This window comes from Rhinoderma darwinii, chromosome 2 (assembly GCF_050947455.1).
Source record: "Rhinoderma darwinii isolate aRhiDar2 chromosome 2, aRhiDar2.hap1, whole genome shotgun sequence".
In the NCBI taxonomy this organism is placed as follows: Eukaryota; Metazoa; Chordata; class Amphibia; order Anura; family Rhinodermatidae; genus Rhinoderma; species Rhinoderma darwinii.
In genome coordinates, this window is record NC_134688.1 from 258,828,371 (window position 1) to 258,849,528 (window position 21,158).

Genomic DNA, 21,158 nt, shown 5'->3' on the forward strand with positions numbered 1-21,158 from the left:
AATTATAGGCCTATCTCACTTCTCAATGTGGATCTAAAAACTTTTGCAAAGCTTTTGGCTCTCCGCCTCAACCCTCTTCTTTCAAACTTGATAGCGCCCGAACACGTGGCAGGGAGGGTAGGGATAACTACTTACGTATTCTACATTTGATGAAACTTGCTAAAGAAAAACCCCAACCTTTGGCACTTGTGCTGCTCATAGGCGTAATGTTATAGACTGAGATTTGTGACGTTATTTTCTATGCAAGTAATTAGTGCTCCAGGTGCCATCTAGTGGCCAGTGTTAGTAATTTCCTCCTTTGTGTAATTTCTTGTTTTCCCCACCCATGAGAAGGTGAAAAGCATTCTGGGAAGAAGGATGGCAGTCTCTTCTATATCTGCTCAGAGAGAGGACCATTTTGATTCATTCCATCCTTCTTGTCCAAGTATAGTCGGTAAGCAGATAGATGGTTTATATTACTGGCTGTCAGCAGCCACAGGAATACTGTTAGGACAGTACTCACTCTGTTACATGGGACTGTAATATATCAGTTGGTGTAGTTGTGAAGCTCGGCCTAGCCTCATGGTCAGCCATGTATGGTTCTATACTGTATTTGTACTGCCATACACTGTTCATACTGTACTATAACTGTTATTTCTACTGTTTATTTGTATATAGGCTTAATATATATCAGCCTGTTACCTGTATATGTAGTACATATATTCAATGTGCCTTGTTCTTATGTATTGCTGTAATCTAATGGCATGTATATTCTTGTTTGTTCCTCAGTTTTACCCTAATCCTACGACCAGTTAATAAAGCTACAGACTTTCAACCAGTCTCATTTATTGGCTAGTAGGAAGGTGTTTAGCTGCCTGTCGAGCTCCACATAGACCCTGGGTGTGCGTGAAGTGGGGGCAGGACAGCCATACTGGGCACAGATGCGGAAAAGGCCTTTAGCAGAATAGACTGGGTCTTTATGGAAGAAACACTAGCTAGATTCAACCCCCCCAAACTTTTTATTTTGGCTGTATTGCAAATGTACAACCAACAAATAGCTAGACTCCGCATTAACGGTACCTTATCCTCCCATTTTCACATTTGTAACGGAACCAGACAAGGATGTACCCTCTCTTATTTGTCCTGGTCATGGAAACACTTATACAAGAAATACGGCAATGTCCCAGCATCGCAGGCATTGCGATTAAGAATACACACCACAAAACAGCTGCTTTGGCAGACAACTTGCTCATTATTATGTCTGATCCCTCGCTAGGATTCCCAGCCATAGTAAGCATATTTGAGAATTTTGGCTCCTTATCTAATTTTAAAATTAATTCAGGTAAATCAGAGATTCTAGGGTTGAATATTCCGAATTCAGTAAGGGATCATTTAGAGTCGCATTATCCCTTTCAATGGGCACCCAAATATATCACATTTCTATGTATTAAATTATGTAAACAATGGTCAGATCACTTTGCCCTTAACCCCTTCCCGACATCCGCTGTATATATATATATATATATATATATATATATTTATATATATATCTATCTATATATATATATATGTCGCTGTCAGGCAGGGGTTCCCGCAAACCACAGTAAAGTTACATCGCAGTGATAGTGCGGGCTCAGGAGCTGAGCCTGCACCATCACTGCCAGGTGTCAGCTGTATGTTACAGCTGACACCCTGCTGTGACTGCTAGGACTGGAGCTAGCCTCCAATCCGGCTGTTTAACCCCTCAGATGCTGCGCTCAATAGAGATCGCAGCATCTGAGGGATTTTTAGCCACCGTCACCCCAGCAACGTGATCACTAGGTTGCCGATGGCTGCAACGGCAACCAGAGGCCTAATACTGGCCTCCCGGTGTGACAGCTATGGAAGCCTTCTACGCCCCGATTGGAGGCGGGGCCTACAAGGCTTCCAGTACCGATGGCAATATGGTGCCGGCCCAGCTTCCGGCTCAGAAGCTGAGCCGGCCTCATTAGCGGTTGGTGGCCGCTGTATGTTACAACGGACACCCTTCTGTAATGGCAGGAACCGGAGCTAGCTCTGATACCTGCCATAGACTCCTTAGATGCAGCAATCGAAAACGATCACTGCATCTTAGTGGTTTGTAGCAAATCGGCAGCCCTGCCATGCGATCGCAGGGCTGCCAAATGCTACTATGGCAACAGGAGGCCTTACCATGGCTTCCTGGTCTGTAATTACGGAAGCCAATTAGGCCCCTGACAGTTCTAATACATTGCACTACATAAGTAGTAAAATGTAATAGAACAGCAATCAAGCAGTTGTACCTTCAAGTCCCCTGGTGGGACTAAAAAAAAAGGTGTTAAAAAGTGTAAAAAAGTAATAATAAAAGTTATACAAAAAAAATAAAAGTTTCAAGTAATAAAATAAAACATAATCGCCCTTTTTCCTTTATCAAGTCATTTATTATTGAAAAAAAAAATAAACCATACATATTTGGTATCGCCATATCCTGTTATTTATCCCACACAGTGAACACCGTAAAAAAAAACAACTAAAAAATATTGACAGAATTTATGTTTTTTGGTCACTTTGCTTTACAAAAATTGAAATAAAAAATGATCAAAAAGTCGCAAGTATCCCAAAATGGTATCTATAAAAATTACAGATCACCTCGCAAAAAACAAGCCATCATACAGCTCCGCCAACAAAAAATTTAACCGTTATGGCTCTTACACCATGGCGACAGAAAAAATACATATTTTTACAAAAGTAATTTTATTGTGCAAAAAGTTGTAAAACATAAAAAAGTGCTATAAATTTGGTATCGCTGGAATCGTACTGACCCGCAGAATAAAGTTAACATGTAATTTATTACGTATGGTGAACGCTATGTAAAAAAAACGATGACAGAATTGGTATTTTTTGTCCCCTTGCCTCCCCAAAAAAAAAGGATAAAAAGTGATCAAAATGTTGCATGTATCCCAAAATGGTACCAATAAAAACTACAGCTCGTCCCGCAAAAAAACAGCCCTCATACCACTAGGTCTATGAAAAAATTAAATAAGTTAAAGCTCCCATTCAGGAAAGAAAAATATGCAGTTGTGCAGGCCCGAGGGCAACATTTCTTCTGTTTCCAACGGCAATTTATGAAGGCCCTAAAATTAAGAAACCAGGAAGGGGAGGGGACTCAAACATATCTGCTGGAAGCAATAGTGCCTGTATTATACCAGGTCAACACTTTCCCAGCAAAATTCCCCAAACTGCAAAGGTGTAGAGTGTGTACCAAAAGGGGGATAAGAAAGGACATCATTTATCAGTGCGACACTGGCCTGTGCAGAAAGGATTGCTTCACAGAGTAAGGCCTCATGCACACATTTTTGGGGCCGTTCTTACGTGCAAAGTATGGGAGAACGGCCTGTAAAATATGAAAAGTAAGACATGGTCCATAATTCTCTGCACGGTTCTACGGCACGTACACCTATCCATAGCAATATGGAAAGGTGTCCGTGCACAATAGAACCGAACGGGTCTGTAATTGCGGACCGTATTACGGTCCGCAATTACGGATATGTTTAACTGTCATGTGCATGGAGGCTTACACACACTGGAATGGATTGTTTAATTCTTTTTTTTTTTACTCCATTATTATACCACCTGACTATGCCCCTGAAGCTTACATATATCTCCACATTATAAACTAAATACCAGTAAAATTCCAAACAAAACTACTACCAAGCAAAATCCACGCTCCAAAAGCGAAATGGCGCTCCCTCCCTTCTGAACCCTACAGCGTGCCAAAACAGCAGTTTACTTCCACATATATGGCATTGCCAAATCAGGGAGAACCCTGTAAACAAATTTTGGGGTGTGTGTCTCCAGTGACACCAACTGGGCAAAACATATTTGCCACTGAAATGTAATTTAATTTTTTATTTTTACTTCCCAATTCTAATACAATCTATGAAACACCTGTGCAGTCAATATGCTCACTACTCCCCTAGATGAATTCCTCAAGGGGTGTTTCCCACATGGAGTCACTTTTGGGGGGTTTCCACTGTTTTGGTGCCAGAGGGGCTTTACAAAAGTGACATGGTGCCAAGAAACCCATTCAGCAAAATCTGTGCTCCAAAAGCCAAATGACGCTCCTTCTCTTCTGAGCTCTGCTGTGTGTCCCGACTGTATTTCCGTCCTCTGGAGAAGTTGCTTTACAAATGTTGTTTTTTTTTCCCTTTATTTGTGAAGAAAATTCAAAACTTTGAGCTAAAGCTACATCTTATTTAAAAGAATGATCTATATATATATATATATATATATATATATATATATATATATATATATATATTTCTTTTTTTTTTTTTTTTTTTTTTTTTTTCAATGCCCAATTCTAATAAAAACTATGAAACACATGTGGGGTCAAAAAATAAAATGATGCCCAAAAATTAATGCCAATCTAAAGTAGACATGGGAAATGTTAATTAGCAACTATTTTGTGTGGTATAACTATTTGTCTTACAATCAGAAACATTTAAATGAATAAAAATGCAAATTTTTGCAATTTTTCGCTAAATTTTGTTGTTTTTCACAATTAAATATTGAATATATCGACCAAATTTTGCCAGTATCATAAAGTCCAATGTGTCACGAGAAAATCTAAGAATCGCTTGGATAGGTAAAAGCATTCTAAAGTTATTACCACATAAAATGACACGTCAGATTTGAAAAATAAGGCTGTCAGGAAGGTCAAAAGTGGCCACAACGGGAAGGGGTTAACTGCACACCTCTATTACAAACTGTAAAATCCACTATAGATTCCTGGTTCGCTCCCTTTATATCCTGGATAGGATGGAAGAATCTGGTCAAAGGACTAATTCTGCCTGAGTTCACTTATATTTTTCAAATGTTACCCATTCTCATTCCCCTTGCTTTCTTTGCAAAACTTAAGTATTTACTATTCTACTATATCTGGAATGACAAACATCCAAAAATTAGCTCTACTACACACTCCCTCCCCATGTCAATATGTGGAATCGGCCCCCCTAACTTCAAATTATGCTACCACTCAGCTTCTCTAACTAGAACGATAGACTGGTTCCGTAATCCGAGCAACAAACTGTGGATCCATATAGAGGAGGAACTTGCACCAAATCCTTTGAGAAATATACTGCTCGCCTACCCTACAAGTCTAAATAAATTCTCTTTTAAGAACGCTCTCACAAAAGTGACGATAATCACTATACAGGTCTACTCTGGCCCCTACCAGCTTGCCCCTGATCCGGGTGACAGACCTCATTGATCTATACTGTGAAGGATTGGGAGGCCACTCTATTAACCCCATGATCAGAGTGACCGATTCTATTGACTCTCCCTTGAAGGATGGAGCCCTCCTCTCCTATCAAGAATGGACCAATGACCCAAATCACACAACATTACATCTCCTCCACTATGCATCCCTAAAAACAGCCGCCGCCCCATACCACATCAGTGGGCCTCTACATAGGCCTATAAATGAGTTTGAGACCCTATTAGCACAAACAAGATACCCTGCATTTTCTTGCACTTGTATAGGCTCCTTATCTCCAGAGATATACCAATGAGGAGGTCCTTCCTATACCTGTGGGAAAAAGATTTGGGCTTGACCCTCTCAACAGAAAGACATTAAGAAGGTTTACAAACACTCACATGTTCCTTCACATTGTATTAGGATCCAAGAGAACTCGTACAAGATTATATCTTAGTGTTACACTACCCCCGATAAAACGCACATATGGTACCCTTCCATTCCGAATACCTGTTGGAGGTGCAACATAGACAACGGCTCCTATATTCATATATGGTGGTCATGCCAATTGTTGTACAACTACTGGGAGTCTGTACTTCCCCTCATAGCTGATATATGTATTATTTCCCAGCCAATATCTGCCCCTACGATGTTCCTAAACCTGCCAATCAAAGGCATCACCTCCGATGCAAACCGACTAATGTCTTTTCTCCTGGAGGGTGCCAAATTAATGATTCCACCCCTATAGAGATCCTCCAGTGTCCCTACAGTGCCGCAGTGGTTGAGGAAAGTTAATCAAATTTTCAATATAAAAGCAATTGCAGCCATTGTCAATCGGTCTACCTGCCATTTCACGAGATCTTGGCAGCCCTGGCTTACCTATAGGGATATATTTCAATTCAGAGATCTCATAACGAACTCTGAGTAGTTGTCATTACTACATCACGGGCCTTTCTTTCTTTCTTTCTTTCTTTCTTTCTTTCTTTCTTTCTTTCTTTCTTTCTTTCTTTCTTTCTTTCTTTCTTTCTTTCTTTCTTTCTTTCTTTCTTTCTCTCTCTCTCATGTTTCGCTATTTATTTTGAAACTAACAGACTCGCATATTTACTTACTTGTCACTTACCCATTATATTGTGTCTAATTTCCTTCCTTCTCCTTTGTTTTTTCTCTCTATCTTCACATTCATATAAATATTTACATATGTTGAATTATCTATTTACAATACTATGTTAATTTAGCAAAGCTTGCTGGATTTATGTACTTCCTTGCTGTATTGATATTTTACTATATCTGTTGTTCAATTTTATTAATGAAAAACGTTTTCAATAAAAAAAAATTTGAAAAGAAAATGAGACACCCCCCCCCCCCCACTTCCTACAGTCTGTCTACTCTGCACTGCAAATGGAGACGGGTTTTGCTTTACAACAGGGGGTGGACAGCGGATTACAGGAAGGAACACACCTAGTGGCAGTAACAGAATTTGCATGGATAAAACAACTAAATTCTAACAGTTAGTAAACTACAAAGTTGATATAAATCAAGTATACTGTTCAATTTGAATAAGTTGTTGGAAAAGTTAGTGACCATTTAACATGTACACAGGGAATTATGAATACCTAGTGATGCACTTTGGGCTCTGTAAGACCACAGCTGTAGGACCTTATTAACAATATTTTTAGTGAATTCTTGTGTCAGTTTGTGGTTCTGTACTTGAACGAAATTTTGATATTTTCCTCATCCTTGGAACAACATCGTTCCAATGCTAAAAGAGTTCTGTCTAAGTTAAGAGAGACACCTTTTTGCTAAGATGGAGAAGTATGAGTGTTGAGATTGAGAGCACTGTTTTTCTGGATTATAATATTTTATATTCTTAAGGATCCAGTTAAGGTGCAGGCTATCCAGGATAGAGCACTCTCCACTAATCTCAAGCTGGTAAAAATGGTGTATTTTTGAGATACAGTTTCTATGTATCCTAGATACATAGATTCTGTATCAAGTGCTCAAACTCCAATCCGTCAGGTCAGCGGGACTGATGGCTTCAGTGACAGCGGGTCCTGCATGTCTCTGACACGCAGAATCCACCTGAAATCGATCACATCTAAGTACACCAAAAGCCGTCAGTCCCGCTGACTTGACGGATTTGGGTTTGAGCACAAGATACAGCATCTATGTATTTGGGATACAAAGACATTGTATCTCAAAAAGACACAATTTTTATTTAAAACCAATTTAAAAAGTAGTTTAAAATGCCATTATATTGTTTTATTTTAAAAAAAAATATGCAAAGGTTTACAGCGCTGGCTTCAGCATTCGGGTGTTGGTTATTGTAGCGCCCATGGCCGCGGGACGTCGGGTTCACTCACCTCCCGACGCCCGCAGCAATGGATCTGTGAGCGCTGGCCTCCGTCTCCCTCCTAGGAGATGCCAGCGCTCACTTCCGCTCCATCCGTAGGGTGCGCGCGCACGCTCGCGCCCGCTCTTATAGGGCCAGCGCGCGCACATGAAAACAATGATCATTAACCCACATGATTTCCTGCTCTATAAGAATGCCCCAGCCCTTCTGATCCTTGCCTGAGCGTTGTTAGTCTTTCCCAGTCTGTCTCGCAAATGGTCCCTTAGTGTCTCCCGTTCCAGCTGTTACCCGTGCCCTGTTACCGTTCCTGTATTCCGTATTGTTCCTGTGCCTACCCGTGTTCAAGTGTCATCTGCCACGTCGAGTGCCATCTGCCACGTAAAGTGTCATCTGCCACGTCGAGTGCCATCTGCCACGTCGAGTGCCATCTGCCACGTCGAGTGCCATCTGCCACGTCGAGTGCCATCTGCCACGTCGAGTGCCATCTGCCACGTCGAGTGCCATCTGCCCCGTCAAGTGTCTTCTGCCACGTCAAGTGCCATCTGCTCATCGGATACTGCCTGTGACGTCTGGCGCCACTTTCCGCACCTGCCTCCATCCGTGCTGAAGCGGACTATTTCAGGTACCTAAGCATTACTGTCTGCCATCTTACTTTCACATAGACTGTGACCTGGTCAGCTGCCTCCCCGCTACGGCGGAGCGGCCTAGTGGGTCCACAAACCCAGTGTCCGTGACAGTACGCTCAGGCCATGGAACCCGCTGGCCAGCCCAAGACCCCAGTACAGAAGATTCAGACAGAGATGCATGACCTACGCACTCGTCAGGATCAACTCCTTGAGGCGGTGAATTCTATTCTGGTCCGCCTGGATTTACTCGCTGTTCCACAGCCGGTTCTTCCTCCAGAGGCTGTTGCCGTGCCACTGCCTGTTGCTCCCCCTGTTTGTTCCGGATCTTCAGTTCCTCTGCCTCTTCCTCCTCGCTACGACGGTGACCCCAGAGCATGCAGAGGATTTCTTAATCAATGCACGGTGCATTTTAGGCTACGGCCTCATCTCTTCCCCTCCTAGGAAGCTAAAGTAGCGTTCATTATCTCCCTCCTCGCTGGCAAGGCCCTCGCATGGGCGAACCCAATCTTGGAGCAACAGGGACCTGTATCCTCGGACCTAGCCTTGTTCCTGCAGTCCTTTCGTGCCGTGTTCGAGGAGCCGAGTCGAACATCCTCTGCCGCAGCCACTCTGTTGACCCTCAAGCAAGAAGGCTCCACAGTAGGGGAGTATGCGATCTCCTTCCGTACCCTAGCAGCCGAGCTGGCATGGAACAATGAGGCACTGGTGGCGACCTTCAGGCAGGGACTGTCCTCTCACATCAAGGACGAACTGGCAGCCCGCGACCTTCCTTCTACCTTGGATGCCCTCATCCTGTTAGCCACCCGGGTTGATATGAGAATCCGGGAGCGCTCTCAAGAGGTTCGTCAGGAGAGCCGGGCCCACAGACCAGCACCCCCTGCCCAGAGACCACAATTGTCCACTCCTAGTGCGCTACCTGAGGAACCCATGCAGGTAGACAGAGTCCGGTTATCTGAACAGGAGAAGCAGCGCAGACGCTCCTCTGGACTTTGCATGTATTGCGGCCTCAAGGGTCATTTTGTGCGTCAATGCCCACAGAAACCGGGAAACTCCAGTACCTAGGGTTGGTTGGAGAGGCAACTCTAGGTGGAAAGTCTCCAAACGTTAAAACCTCTTCCAAATTATCGATACCTGTGGCCATCGTCACCGGACAGACTTCACATCCTTCCTCCGCCTATCTTGACTCTGGAGCGGCTGCTAATTTTATCCACCAAGATCTAGTGGATCGGTTTCAACTACCCACAGTCCGTCTGGAGAGACCCCTGGCAGTTGCCTCTGTGAACGGTCTACTGCTGCTTGATCCAATCAAGCTCATCACTGAGCCGGTGACATTACGGGTCTGAGCTCTTCACTCAGAACAGATCTCCTTCCTGGTACTACCCAAGGCTATCAATCCTATCCTGCTGGGTCTGCCATGGCTCCGTCTACATGCCCCGACACTCGACTGGAGTTCTGGAGAGGTTCTTCAATGGGGCTCCAGATGCCATAGCCATTGCCTGTCACAAGTCCGTCCTGTTGTGCCCCCTCTGCCTCAGTCACTCTCCGATCTACCTTCTCAGTATACCAGTTTTGCGGATGTCTTCTGCAAACGAGAGGCTGAGACGTTGCCTCCACATCGGAATTACGACTGACCCATTGAACTGGTTCCCAATGCTTCTCTTCCCCGTGGACGAGTATATCCTCTCTCCTTGCCAGAGACTTTATCGATGTCAGCCTATATCAAGGAGAACATGGAGAGGGGTTTTATTCGAAAATCCTCCTCCCCGGCCGGGGCAGGATTCTTCTTCGTTAAAAAGAAAGATGGATCTCTCCGACCCTGCATTGACTACCGTGGTCTCAATCAGATCACGGTCAAGAACAAATACCCGTTGCCACTCATTTCCGAGCTGTTTGATCGCATACGAGGAGCCAACATTTTTTCCAAGCTAGATCTGCGGGGGGCCTGTAATCTAATCCGGATTCGCCGGTGTGACGAATGGAAGACGGCATTTAACACCCGCGATGGGCACTACGAATACCGAGTGATGCCCTTCGGACTGTGTAACGCTCCCGCAGTATTTCAGGAGTTCGTTAATGACATCTTCCGAGATCTCCTCTATACGTGTGTTGTAGTTTATCTCGATGATATTCTAATCTTCTCCCCAGATCTGATGACCCATCGGAGGCACGTTCGTCAAGTTCTTCTGCGACTAAGAGAGAATCGCTTGTATGCCAAGTTAGAGAAATGCACCTTTGAAAAGAGGTCTCTGCCCTTCCTGGGCTATGTCATCTCGGATCAAGGCCTTAAGATGGACCCTGAGAAGTTAAAGTCTGTCCTGGAATGGCCACGTCCTCAAGGCCTAAGGGCCATACAGCGGTTCCTGGGTTTCGCCAATTTCTACCGGCAGTTTATTCCGAACTTTTCTTCTCTGACGGCCCCCATCTCTACCCTTACCAAGAAGGGTGTGAACGCCAAGGTGTGGACTCCGGAGGCAGAGTCCGCATTCATTAGCCTCAAGAAAGCCTTCACTTCAGCTTCGATCCTCCATCACCCTGACATATCTCGGCAGTTCTCACTGGAAGTGGACGCTTCCTCTGTTGGTGCAGGCGCACTTCTGTTCCAGAGGAGCTCCAAAGGAAAGGCAGTAGTATGTGGCTACTACTCAAGACTGTTTTCCTCTGCTGAGCAAAATTATTCCATTGGAGATCGGGAGCTACTGGCTATCAAATTGGCCCTGGAGGAGTGGAGACATCTTCTGGAGGGCGCTGCTCACCCCATCCTGATCTTCACCGACCACAAAAATCTCACTTACCTTCAGTCCGCTCAAAGACTGAATCCTCGTCAAGCCAGGTGGTCACTGTTCTTCACCCGTTTCCAATTTCTGCTCCACTACCGTCCCGCTGACAAGAACGTGAGGGCCGATGCCCTGTCCAGATCATTCAAAACGGAAGACATGGTGGAGTCCCTTCAGACGATCATAGACCCATCCTGCGTTGTCACCGCCAATCCTCTGCAGCTTAGAAATATCCCTCCAGGGAGAACTTTTGTTCGTTTGGCAGACAGAAAAAGAATTCTCCGCTGGGGACACAGTTCTAAACTAGCTGGGCACGCCGGTGTTCGTAAGACCCAAGACCTGATCGCTCGTCACTTCTGGTGGCCCACGCTACCTAAGGATGTTCTGGATTTTGTCTCTGCTTGCACGGTGTGTGCCTCTAACAAGGTGGCTCACAGCAAGCCTGCCGGCCTGCTTCAACCCCTGCCTGCACCCAGTGCCCCCTGGCAGCACATCGCTATGGACTTCGTCACGGACCTTCCTCTCTCAGCATGATGCAACACCATCTGGGTGGTGGTGGACCGGTTCTCTAAGATGGCACATTTTATCCCGCTGACCGGCCTACCCTCTGTTCCTCGACTGGCAAGCTTCTTCATTCAGCACATCTTCTGCTTGCATGGCTTGCCTCTTCACATTGTGTCCGACCGGGGGGTTCAGTTTACCTCCAAGTTCTGGAGAGCCCTCTGTAAACTCCTGGATGTGAGTTTGGACTTTTCCTCTGCCTATCACCCCCAGTCCAATGGGCAAGTTGAGAGGATCAACCAGATCATGGAGAATTATCTCCGCCACTTCATCTCTTCACAGCAAGATAACTGGGTACAGCTTCTACCATGGGCGGAGTTTTCATATAATAACCACACAAGTGAGTCCACCACCTCCACTCCGTTTCACATCGTGTACAGTAAACATCCCAGAGTTCCTTTTCCAGTGTCGACTTCATCTCAGGTACCCGCTGCTGACTCTGCATATGGGGACTTCCTGCAAATCTGGCAACAGACCCGGTCCTCTATTTTGCTGGCGGTAGATCGCATGAAGCGTAAGGCAGATACCAAAAGAAGTATCTTCCTGGGACTAAAGTCTGGCTGTCCTCTCGAAACATTCGCTTGAGGGTGCCTTCATACAAGTTTGCTCCCAGGTTCCTTGGTCCCTTCGAGATCCTGCAACAAATTAACCCTGTTTCCTATAAGCTGCGGCTGCCCCCTACCCTCAGAATCCCTAACTCCTTCCATGTGTCCCTCCTGAAACCAGTGGTCCTGAACCGCTACAGCAAGACCTCTAGTTCCACAGTTGCTTCCAGCGGTCCTTCTGATGTATTCGTGGTAAAGGAGATCCTGGACCGCAAGAGGGTAGGAGGAAGGACTTTCTATCTGGTGGACTGGAGAGGGTTTGGTCCTGAGGAGAGGTCCTGGGAGCCAGAGGAGAACCTCAGCGCCCCTACTCTTATTAAAAAGTTCCTCTCTCACTCTGGTCCCAAGAAGCGGGGGCGTAAGAGGGGGGATACTGTAGCGCCCATGGCCACGGGCCGTCGGGTTCACTCACCTCCCAACGCCCGCAGCCATGGATCTGTGAGCGCTGGCCTCCGTCTCCCTCCTAGGAGATGCCAGCGCTCACTTCCGCTCCATCCGGCTGGGTCCCGTAGGGTGCGCGCACACGCTCGCGCCCGCTCTTAAAGGGCCAGCGCGCGCACATGAAAACAATGATCATTAACCCACATGATTTCCTGCTCTATAAGAATGCCCCAGCCCTTCTGATCCTTGCCTGATCGTTGTTAGTCTTTCCCAGTCTGTCTCGCAAATGGTCCCTTAGTGTCTCCCGTTCCAGCTGTTACCCGTGCCCTGTTACCGTTCCTGTATTCCGCATTGTTCCTGTGCCTACCCGTGTTCAAGTGTCATCTGCCACGTCGAGTGCCATCTGCCACGTCAAGTGTCATCTGCCACGTTGAGTGCCATTTGCCACGTCGAGTGCCATCTGCCACGTGGAGTGTCATCTGCCACGTTGAGTGCCATCTGCCACGTCGAGTGCCATCTGCCACGTCGAGTGCCATCTGCCACGTCGAGTACCATCTGCCACGTCAAGTGTCTTCTGCCACGTCAAGTGCCATCTGCTCATTGGATACTGCCCGCCACGTCTGGCGCCACTTTCCGCACCTGCCTCCATTCGTGCTGAAGCCACAGTCACCGCCCGGACTATTTCAGGTACCTAAGCATTACTGTCTGCCATCTTACTTTCACATAGACTGTGACCTGGTCAGCTGTCTCCCCGCTACGGCGGAGCGGCCTAGTGGGTCCACAAACCCAGTGTCCGTGACAGTTATAGAGTTTGCTAGGTGTGTTTGCTTGTGCTACTCTGATTGTGTAATTCCTGCTAAGTCTTGTGTTTTTCCAGCTCTGTCTTGTTGTCACGATCTAGGGGTATGTGGACCCACTAGACCAATCCACCGTAGAGGAGAGGCAGCTAGCCAAGACACAGTCAATGCACAAGTCTACACATAGAGTTCGTAGTACGAAAGTACCTGAGATAGTCCAGACAATGGCAGGGGCTTTGGCACGGATGGGACTGTATGTGGCAGGTTGCGCCAGACATGGCGGATGACAGTAGATTCAGCAGGTTGCGCCAGACGTGGTGGATGACACCGTGTGCAGCAGGTTGCGCCAGACGTGGTGGATGACTCCATTGAGGAAATTATCTAGGTGTATAATGAGCATTTTGACCCCCACAGGTTTTTTGGACACACGGCAGGGCTTAGAAGGGATGGAGCGCCATTTGGCTTTTGGAGTTCACATTTAGCAGGAATGGTTTGCGGAGGCCATGTCACATTTACAAAGCCCCTGAGGGGGCAAAACAGTGGAAACCCCCCACAAGTGACAATATTTTGGAAACGACACACATTGAGGAAATATTCTAGGGGTATAGTGAGCGTTTTGACCCCACAGGTTTTTTGCAGAAATGATTGAAAGTAGGCCCTGAAAATAAAAATCTAAATTTTTTTCAAAGAAAATGTAGGTTTAGCTAATTTTTTCTAATTTCAACAAGGACCGGAGGAGAAAAAGCACCATCATTATAAAGCAACTTCTCCCGAGTAAAACAATACCCCACATGTGGTAATAAACGGCTGTTTGGACACACGGCAGGGCTTATAAGGTAAAGAGCGCTATTTGGCTTTTAGAGATTACATTTAGAAGGAATGGTTTGCGGAGGCCATGTCGCATTTGCAAAGCCCCTGAGGGGACAAAACAATGAAAACGCCCAAAAAGTGACTCCATTTAGGAAACTTCACCCCTTGAGGCATTTATCTAGGGGTGTAGTAAGCATTTTGACCTCACACGTGTTTCATAGAATTTATTAGAATTGGGCAGTGAAAATAAAAACTTTTATTTTTCTCAACAAATAAAGGAAAAAAAGAACCCAACATTTGTAAAGCTATTTCTCCCGAGTACGGCAATACCCCATATGTGGTTATAAACTGCTGTTTGGGCACACGGCAAAGCTCAGAAGGGAAGGAGAGCCATTTGGAGTGCAGATTTTGCTGGATTGGTTTCTGGGTGCCTGTGGGACCAAAACAGTCGATACCACCCAGAAGTGACCACATTTTGGAAACTACACCCCCCAATGCACTTACCTAGGGGTGTACTGAGCATGTTAACCCTGCAGGTGTTTTGTAGAAATTAGTGTGCACTCCATCTTGCAGAGTAAAAATTAGATTATTTTTTTTATAGATATGCCAATATGTGGTGCCCAGCTTGTGCCACCATAACAAGACAAACTCTCTAATTATTATGCGGTGTTTCCTGGTTTTAGAAACACCCTACATGTGACCCTAATCTTTTGCCTGGACATTCGACCAGGTTCAGGAGTGAAAGAGTAACTTGTAAAATTGAGGCCTAATTTGGCGATTTACAAAGTATTGGTTCACAATTGCAGGACTCAGATGTGAAATAATAAAAAGAAAGTGACCCCATTTTGGAAGCTACGCCCCTCAAGGCATTTATTAAGGGGTGTAGTGAGCATTTTTACCCCATAGGTCTTTTAATAAATGAATGCGCTGCGGATGGTGCAAACTAAAAATGTATATTTTTCCCTAGATATGCCATTTCAATGGCAAATATGTTGTGCCCAGCTTATGCCACTGGAGACACACACCCCAAAAATTGTTAAAAGGGTTCTCCTGGGTATGACGATGCCATATATGTGGAAGGAAACTGCTTTTTGGGCACGCTGTAGGGTTCAGAGCGAAGGGAGCGCCATTTGGCTTGTGGAGAGCAGATTTTGCTTGGTAGTAGTTTTGTTTGAGTATTGCTGTAAGCTGGGCAGAATATATCAGGGGCATAGTCAGGTGGTATAATAATGGGGTAAAAAACAAAACAATACAATTATCCAAAGATGTGTGTTACACTGTGAAGCAATCCTTTGTGCACAGGTCAGTGTCGCACTGATATATGGCGTCCTTTCTTATGCCCCTTTTGCTCCACACTCCGCACCTTTGCAGTTTGGGGAATTTTGCTGGGAAATGTTGTCCTGGTATTACCTATCATAGCAGCGCTACTACGGAGTATATTTTTGCAGCGATCCAGTCCCCAGTACGGCTCAGGTAAGGAACACATCATCTGAGGATATGGAGGTTTCTACACCCCTTCTGTATATTCATGTTATTACACTTGTACTACTAATCTTCTCTTGTCTTCTGGTCATATTTATATTGCATGCCTATGCCTATACCTAGTTCTAGGATATGTTCTTACTTGCATTGTATTTGCCTGATGTATACTTACACTATATACCTCCGTAGTGTCCGTTTAAAGGGGCCACCACCTAAAGAGACACTCTACACTAATTGTGGGTTACGTAATAGACATACACACCCTCTGCTGCCAGTACTATTCCACCACAACAAAGCTCACCTCCACCTTCTCACTACATCCGTATTTATGCCTTAAACAGTGACATGGCCAGATGGTATTCTTCCTTACCATATGTTCACGAAATTATCCATACTGGAAAATATAAGAATATCCAAGACACAAGTTATCTCCCCATGGTCATCTGGCGTTCCCCCTGATGTGGTGATTGTACCTAGGATTTATGTGTCTGTTTGCCTCCCATTGTTGTTTTTTAACCCCTATGTCAATTTCATAGTCCTATCTGTGTAAGGAAATACTATGTTAAAATTGACCCATTTATATGCCCTATATTGCATCTAGAACCTATATGACATATTTTGTGATGTTATGATGTGATTGAAGTGACAATTCTCCCAAATCATGATATGCCCTAATCATGTGTGTATATATTTCTCTAGTGCCCGACGAAGGTCTTCTCGACCGAAACGTCGACGTCGCACATGTAGCCTCTGGCATCCATCCTGAGAATAAAAATTGTATATATTTTTGATTGAAACACAAGCAAGGTGTGCCGACTACAATTCTTAACCTATATCCGGGTTGGGACCCTACCTCGAGCACCCAAAGAAACCGGTGCTATCTGAACACAACCATATATAATACGGGCACCGTCACTTCCAGCAGATATGTTGGGGCCCTTCCCTTCCTGGTTCCCTAATTTTAGGGCCTTGATAAATCGCCTCTTAAAACAGAAGAAATGTTCCCCTCGGGCTGCACAACTGCATATTTTTTATTTCCTGACTTATTGGAGCCTTAACTAACTTTATTTTTTCATAGACGTAGTGGTATGAGGGCTTTTTTTTTTTGTTTTTTTGCAGAATGAGCTGTAGTTATTATTGGTACCGTTTTGGGATACATGCGACTTTTTGATCGCCTTTTATTCTATTTTTTGGGAGGCCAGGTAACCAAGAAAAACGCAATTCTGGCACTGTTTTTTAAGGTTTTTTTAAACAGCGTTCACCATGCATTATAAATTACATGTTAACTTTATTCTGCGGGTCAGTACGATTCCGGCGATACCTAATTTAGGGCACTTTTTTTATGTTTTACAATGTTTTGTACAATAAAATTACTTTTACAAAAATAATGTATTTTTTCTGTCGCCAAGTTGTGAGAACCATAACTTTTTAACTTTTTTGTCGACGGAGCTGTATGAGGGCTTGTTTTTTGCGAGATGAGCTATAGTTTTTATAGGTACAATTTTTGCGTATGTGCAACTTTTGATCGCTTTTTATTTCAATATTTGTAGGGCAAAGTGACCAAAAAACAGAAACTCTGGTATAGTTTTTTTACGTTTTTTTTTTTTACGATGTTCACCGTGTGCAATAAATAGTATTATATTTTTATACCTCAGGTTGTTACGGTCGCGGCAATACCAAATACGTATGGTTTATTTATTTTTTTCCAATAATAAAGAACTTGATAAGAGAACAGGGCGATTGCGTTTTATTTTATTACTTGAAACTTTTATTATGTTTTCAAACTTTTATTTTTTTCATTTTTTTTTACACTTTTTTACACTTTTTTTCAAGTCCCACTGGGGTACTTGAAGGTCCAACTTCTGATGTTTTTTTTCTAATACATTGCACTACCTACGTAGTGCAATGTATTAGATCTGTCAGTTGTTCACTGACAGCAAGCCGATTAGGCTTCGCCTCCCAGCCGGGCCTAATCGGCTTCCGTAATGGCAGAGCAGGAGGCTATTGTGTCTCCTATTGCCATAGCAGCAGTCGCCAGTCCTGATTGCCTTTCAGGGCTGGCAATCTGATAGCAACCGCTAAGATGCAGTGATCGCTTTCGATTGCTGTATCGAAGGAGTTAATGGCAGGGATCAGAGCTACCTCTGGTTCCTGCCGTTACAGGTGGATGTCAGCTGTAACATACAGCTGACTTCCACCGCTCCTGAGCCGGCGCCATCTTGCCGGCGGCTACGGAAGCCTATCAGGCTCCGCCGCCGGGCGGGTCCTGACCGGCTTCCATGCTAGGCAGACCGGGAGGCCAGTATTAGGCCTCCGGTTGCCATTGCAGCCACCGGAACCCCCGGCAATTTCATTGCTGGGGTTCTGATGAGCTGCAAACACCTTAAGTGCAATTTCGGTCCCCGCTATTACAACCGGATGTTAGCTGTAAGATACCGCTGAGATCCGGCGATGATGGCACCGGCTCAGCTTCTGAGCCGGTGCCAAACATTTGGCGTATGGATACGGCAATTTGCGGGAAGTCATGGCTTTCCATGGCGTACCCATATGGCAAATGTCGGGAAGGGGTTGACATTGAAATCAATGGCAGTTCAAATGGAAGCTATCCAGTTGATTCGCAATTTGGCCCTACTGTAGTCCTGGGGATTGCTATAGGTGAAGCATCATTCTGCCCTCTTGTAGTCAGCTGGCGTCGTTATAACAATCCTTGTTTTGTGATACACCTGTAAAAATCATTCCTGTATAGTGACATCATTGTCTGCATTTTCAGGGGCGTAAGTATATGAGGCGAGGTTGCCGTTGCACCTGGAAGCTAGTGCCTGAGGTGTCCCATTGCTTTCCCTGCCACATAAGAAGATAACAGTATAAAAAATTACATGTAAAGTTTGGGTGACCAGTTATAGATTTTGAATTTGGGCCCAGAAATGTCAATTTATGCATTTAAAAAAGCAGTAAGGCTGTAGAGCGTTCTGACACAAGATTTGTAATGGCTAATTTAAAAAATGAATACAAAAGTTTTGGCTGACTTTCTTGAAAGACGAGACAATCACAAGTTACCCGAACTTGATTTCTTGAGATGGGTAATTGATCCCGGAGTTTATACTGACACAAATTACAGTCAGACCAAATACATTTCTTAATACACTCTTACCTAAAAACTGTTAAAACACCAATGCATTTCAGCTTTTAAGCAGCAAAATTATTTGCCAATAACAATAAGGGGTGTGTGGTCCTAACCTAAATACAATTCATCTTCAGAAGGGCATGGACAATGTTTTCTCTTAAAGAGAACATATTTGATAAGAACATTGACAAAATCAAATCTACTAAGTAGGAGAACTAAAATAATAACATATTGTCCACTCAGTTAGGATTATTGTGCTACATGACAGTGAAATAGTGTTTCAGCACAAAAGAGGTTAATCCATGTGTAGTAGAAATCTCCACAAATAACACAGCAATCGAATTACAGGCCTTGCAATTTAATTGCCTGCCCTCTTTCTGCTTCCCCTCGCCATCTACTCAGAAAGAAGAAAAGAAATTATGAAACATGTTTAGCACGAATGAAAGGCACTTGAAAATGAAGGGAGAAACTCTCAGTTAATCTGCAGATAGCAGAGTTTTATTTTTTTCTTCCATCAAGATCTCCTATCAAGACGGGATTGTGTGCAGAAAGGCAATGACGTGGCTTTCGTTTTAATCCAACTTTAACAAACAACTCCGATCTACATCGCCATCATACGGTACTTGTGATGTTGAGCTAAACAGGCAAGGAATTTCAAGACGCCACAGTTGTTACCTCTTAAGTCATACAACACAGTTAAAATGTCTTAAAATGATCAATACACTGTATTAAAATATACTGTGAGTATAAATTAATAGAAATAATTCTATTACAGAAGGTATATAGTATAATGCCTAAAACTTCAATCACTTTATTGTTTCCCCTGAGGTAACATTAGACCAGATCTGACTTCCAATAAAACTAAAAAAGAAAAAAATAAGCTACAAAAAATCAGGTTAGTTCTACAGTTTTAGGAAAACACTAACAGTATGGCCAAACTAATAATATTCTCTTCTTTTTTTTGTTGACAAGGTACAAAGTACTGGGCCATAACTTAGTGATGAGTGGGGGTCCGCAACGTGATCACCTTGATAGAACGCCACAGTTCTTTTGACATCTCCTCTATACAGCACTGCACGTGATACAACACTGTGCAGAGCACAGTTACCCTGCACTATTCAAGTAAATGGTGATGAACTGGAGTACCTGCATTGCATTGGGTCGCGAGTGGCCCCATGTAGAGTGAATACTCCATGAGGCCACAGTGCATTACTATCCCTGTGTTCTAGTGATCGATGGAAGTGCCAGAGGTCGGACCCCACAGATCAGGGAGTTATGGTATATCCTAGCAATATTCCATAATTCACTCAAATATAAATGTAAACCATATTCTACATAGATAATTCACTGTTTAAAGGAATGAGAAACGCATGCAGTAAAACGCGCGCTGAGTGGATAACTAGTGGGCCTTCCCTTAGGCTCTATTCACATGACAATACACAAACAGAAAAAATGGGACATAAAGATCATCAAAACCACAAAAAAGGCCATACTCACTAGGTAGGTGGGTGGGTGAAAACCCGTTCCCATCAGGACGCAGACGGGTCAAAGAATGCTGCAGAAGGAGTATGCACACTCCTTCTGCAGCATTCTTTGACCCGTCTGCGTCCTGATGGGAACGGGTTTTCACCCACCCACCTACCTAGTGAGTATGGCCTTTTTTGTGGTTTTGATGATCTTTATGTCCCATTTTTTCTGTTTGTGTTTTTAAATTAGGAACGAAAAGTTCTGGTTAGGGACTCGCAAGGCACTGGGGACCCTTGACGTTGGGTTGCGAGCTTTGCGTATTTTGGCCAAAATAACAACTAATACCCCATGTTTCATGGATATTTCTTACTACGTATACTACACTTTTTTTCAGGACGCAGCCGGGTCTTATATGCTGGGAGGGCATGATGTGCTGGCGTTTGGTTTGGAATGCAGAGCAGCCCGCTTTAGCTAACACTAGCGGCGTTACAAATAGGCTGTTATTCGGCAAGATACGCCATGCCTGACGACCAGCACATTATCCCTCCACGTATTACACATAGTACTGACACCCCATGTACTATTCACAGCACTGACCCCTATTCATCACATTTATTTATTTATTTATTTATTTATTTTTATTACATTATTACACACTTTCATACATACATATTTATTTTTTACCATCCATTCACACCCTAGCACTACACTGACACTCATTTATCGCACACCTTTGAGCACTTAGTCCGCCACTCCCCTCAAGACTAGTGGGAGGGGCTATCACTACTTAATGCACACTCCTTCTGCAGCATTCTTTGACCCGTCTGCGTCCTGATGGGAACGGGTTTTCACCCACCCACCTACCTAGTGAGTATGGCCTTTTTTGTGGTTTTCTATTCACATGACAATGTCTGAGTGTCGGCCGATAAAAACGTCCATTTTGGGCTG

General features: G+C 44.3%; 1 long non-coding RNA gene across 1 annotated transcript in view; it reads left to right on the forward strand.

Annotated features, from left to right (window-relative positions):
• Positions 1-236: 236 nt before the first annotated feature.
• The window catches only part of LOC142741101 (uncharacterized), a 52,581-nt gene continuing 31,659 nt past the window's right edge, over positions 237-21,158 (forward strand). Inside the window, exon 1 of the long non-coding RNA XR_012880999.1 lies at positions 237-433. This is a non-coding gene — a long non-coding RNA (uncharacterized LOC142741101). The remainder of the gene's footprint in view (positions 434-21,158) is intronic.